Raw genomic sequence first — 4,414 nt, forward strand, 5'->3', positions numbered from 1 at the left:
AAACATGAGTGTCATCTGCATGTAATATCATTTCAGAGCAGCCTGGGGTGCTTACAATATCACTCATATATATCAAGAATAATATGGGGCCTAGAATGTATCGCTATGGAACTCCCTATTTAATAGTGACTCGATCAGATTCGGTGCTCTTTATTGTGGTGTATTGCTCCCTGCAAATTAAACAGCTTTCCGTCAGGGCATGTGCTGTACCTTGGATTCCATAGAACGGTAGCTTTATTAATAATATATCATGATGGACAGAATCAAAGGCTTTCCTGAAATCTAGAAATAAATCCAAAGTAAGCTTTCATTTCTTAATGTTGTCAAGAATTTTCTGTTTAATATAAAGTAAAGCAGTTGCAGTTGCCTTATTCTTTCTGAATCCAAACTGCTTGTTTACTATCAAGTTATGCAGAGTGAGGAAATCGACAATTCTTTTGTTCATTATGTGTTCAGCAACTTTTGGAAAGACTAAAAGCACTGACATTGGTCTATAGTTGTTCAAGTCTTCAAAAGCGCCACCTTTATGAATAGCTGGAACACGCGCAAGCTTCATTTGGTTTGGAAATATCCCTACTTGAAGTATGCAGTTGCATATATGCAGAAGGACTGGAGTTATCAGTGCGGCTATAGCTTTCATGGGGGAAACTTTCACATCATCGTAGGCTGATGCACAGTTGTTCTTAAGGTTCATGATTATGTTGAGGACTTCTTCGGCACAAGTTGGAGTGAGAAATACAGCTTGAGGACATTGAACATTCATGTATTGTTCACATGATAATGTACCATGAATATCATTTGAGGCACCAACTTCTACAAAGTGCATGTTGAAAAGGTTTGCAATGTTTTCGTCAGTTCAGCCTTGTGTAGGTAATGCACAGCGGTAATGTCGTCTTGTGTAATAGCCTTAACTTGCAGCTTTTCTACAATCTCATTTACTTTGCTTAGCAAGTCCTCATCCTGGGTTTCAGTCAATATATGAAGCTCTAGGGTTAGAAAGCGACTACTCCACTCTAAATCATGTAGGTCCTGCTTCAGCTGAGTTATATCACTACCTAAATTGTTAGATTCCAGCCCTTCAGCTCATTTCGTTAGTTGTTTTGTAGTTTTTTCTTCAAAAGTCAGGTGGTTCCGAAAGTCGGCAAACTTATCAGAGAGCAACTGCATTTGCGTTTCAAATGCATCAAACTTTTTGACAAAGGCAAAAGAGCATCAAGCTTAGTTTCAGTCTGCAGTAATCTGAGTATCACGTCGGAATCATGCTGCGGATTTTCTGTGGTGTTTGTGCCCTTGTGGTTGCCTCGACAAGTCACATTTCCATGCTTTCTTTTTGGCTTCGCGCTTAGAATTGAAGATTCTTCTGTTATTCCCGCACATGCGCCACGATGAATATTAAATTTGCACTCTGAGCATGTTGCAAAGATGCTATCAGTGAGTGGAAGACGGCAAGCACAACGAGCTATAGTACGCTCAGATCTTTTACAAAAACCCATCCACTTAGGAGCAGCGCCAACATAAAAGGAAAACAAAATCACATTCAGTGAGGCATAATTATGCACAAACCTGCACAAAGGCAGAGAGGGTTACATGATGCTCGCAGTTACGGTCCCCACTGCCAAGTGAGGTCCCAGTGGAAGGAATATTCTTTTATAGCCCACACTGAACCATTGATGCTGTGCCGGATTTCCGGGTGACCCCGACGACCACGCCTTCCTGGTCCGCTGCTCGAGACTACCGTCCGTCTTCAGGGCACGTGCGATGACCAGATGTACGGCTGCACAGTGGGTAATCTGCACAAAGGCAGAGACAGTTATGTGATGCTCGCAGTTATCGTCGCTACTTTGCAGTGGTGACGATAACTTGACGTAGCTTTACATAACATAACTGACAACTTGGCATAACTTGAGCACTTGAAGAACACGGTAACCACTGAGCCATCGCGCAGGATTTATCATTCCAGTAAATATGCATGACAAATTCTATGTAGCTGTCATAAAATATTGTAACTAATATCCACATTCCGTGCAGCACTCTACCTCTACACTAAATACCTACTGCGAATACTGACCTCTGTATGCATTCCCTTTACATTAATTGGAATAGAATACTTAGAAAACTTGTGCCACTTATCATTGACTCGCTACGAGCTGTTGAGAATGCTGCTCCATAAAACGTACATTCAGTGCTCCTTGCAAAAAAAGAATCCCAACTAGAGAATATTCAAGCATTTATTCTTATACACGCTATTGAACAAGCGCTTCAAAATACCAAAATACCCTGCATGAAGCCTGGCACGTACGCCGATACTGAAACGGGCACAAGCCATGCAAAACCTACCAGGCAGACTGCGAACCAGTTCACCACGGTTTTGCGCCCACAACCTGAAACATCAAGAAGAAACAGCATACTCATACACCAGAGTGCGCTCTTTGGAACAAGCGGGTTACAGCGCTTCCATGCCGTGCTCATTATCCAGAAAAACTCACACAGCACATAGTGGCTGCAGCAGCGCCATTTCAGAACCATACGTGAGCTTCAGACAACAAGCTCATTATTGTAAGGATGAAATACCATCTCAAATTCAGTTAATTTTTTACTTCAAGTGCAGCCCGAACAGAGCAGTAAAAAGAAGACACTTGCATGCAGGTACCCTAACCTAACGCTGATAGAAAAATCAACGAAAGCAACGAACACGCTCAAAGTAAGAATTGTTTCATTGAAACAATTAACGTGTTCATCAAAAGGCGCAGTCATAATAAAACAGCGCGAGCAGAATTGCACTCGTGGCGCAAATAAGCGCCAAGTTACATTGGCGTTTTTGTAATGTAGCGGTCTGAGATCAGAAACGAATACTCTGCCTCTCGCACAATTGGTGCTAGAGAAATTTGTGCACGCGTAAGCGGGGTTCACGAACGAGCCTCTCGGAACGAAATGTAAGCCATCTCTTGTCGAGGCGACCTTTACTCAGCTTTCGAAATGAATTGCCCGCAGGCCAGCGGCGGCGGCCAACGGCTCGGATAACAGGGATGGACGAATCCATATGTGTGCAACGAAAGGGGAGACGGGATGCAGCTCGTAGGTTCTTCGCGGTGTTTGTACACGCTCGTCATTTGCGCCGGCAACAACATTTTTTTCAACCATCACTCTATTAGCATTCCTCCACCGCCGCTTCACGAAAACTTTGACAAACGCCTCTAACGCATAGTTTCATTTCGGCCTTCACTCACGGGCTAAGCGACATTTCTGGCTGTGCACCTACCTTTCAACACGGAAAAGCCAGTAGAGAGCTCGCGAGGAGGGCTTACCGTCCCGAGTTTCGCACCGAGTGCCTTTCCACGCGTCAGGAAAGACATAGCGGCACAGACGTAAGCGCATGATTCGAGAATATGGCGGCTGCCGCTGCTCACACAAACGTGCTTACAAACGCCGCTTACAAACGTCGCTGCGCACATAATCTGCTCTGCATACACAGCACTGCTTAGAGTGGCTAAGGAGACCAAATGAATAAAAATAATCGCGTAGACTTACCGTAAGTGGACGATTAAGTTGAATTTCAATCAAAACGTAATCCACGAGAGAAAACGCCGCCAACGCCGACACACCGGCGCACACAGTTGTTTGCTGCCCGGATGATTTTCCGCCGCCTCCGGGCAAAATGGGTAAAAAGTGAAACAGAAACCAGTTTCACGATCATATCTATATTGGTTGCACTCTTGCCAAGTGTAGCTTGCTCTAGCATCCAAGAACAGAAAGGGCCATTGGTTTAAAGCATAAATTCTCCACCCGCGCTTTAAAAACCTTATTGCTTTCGCGAAAACCAAAACCGAAACCTTACTACTTTGTCCATGTGCGCAGCATCTCCCATCGAGTAGTATGTGGAGCACTTTTCAAATACTTATAATGCTGCATAGCATAACGTCTTTTTGGCCTGTGCTCGTGTTTGGAAAACCGGTATTGACAACAGCGTGTCATCGCCTCCGATGCAGCAGGTGTACGGCGAAGAACGAAAATATACTGGGTTTCTGTTTGTTGAGTTGCAGCACTTTTTCACGTGAATGCAAACTGCAAAGGTATAAATGGCATATCTTAATTCCGCAGAGAACCATGATCTTTGAGACTCTTCTAATCATGTTTCTGAGAGATGGGCACATCCTTGAATTCTCACCCCCGTTATTCCCCCTTATTTTGCAGGAGGTTTTAAGGAGAAATAAATGTACAGTCACTGATGAAATGCTTCTTAATTTATGCGCGTTAGACAGTAACGATAGAACGATGTAATGGTATATTCTCGAGCGATTGCTTTAAGGGAGAGTGTGCATATTTGATGTAGTACAGTTTGCAGCGCCCTTACTTCAGAAATAGGTGCCTTTCCTCGCTCTACCTGTCAGCATTAAGATTATTGAATTAAATTCTC

At 43.7% G+C, this 4,414-nt stretch overlaps 1 long non-coding RNA gene across 1 annotated transcript; it reads right to left on the reverse strand.

Moving 5' to 3' along the window:
- Nucleotides 1–1,671: 1,671 nt before the first annotated feature.
- LOC144101587 (uncharacterized) lies at nucleotides 1,672–3,613 on the reverse strand. The gene is made up of 3 exons (XR_013308018.1): nucleotides 3,529–3,613; nucleotides 2,338–2,381; nucleotides 1,672–1,790 (listed from the first exon to the last, which is right to left on the reverse strand). It is a non-coding gene; the product is annotated as an uncharacterized LOC144101587 (long non-coding RNA).
- Between the last annotated feature and the right edge of the window lie 801 nt (nucleotides 3,614–4,414).

The sequence above is a fragment of the Amblyomma americanum genome, chromosome 1, assembly GCF_052857255.1.
Source record: "Amblyomma americanum isolate KBUSLIRL-KWMA chromosome 1, ASM5285725v1, whole genome shotgun sequence".
NCBI lineage: Eukaryota > Metazoa > Arthropoda > Arachnida > Ixodida > Ixodidae > Amblyomma > Amblyomma americanum.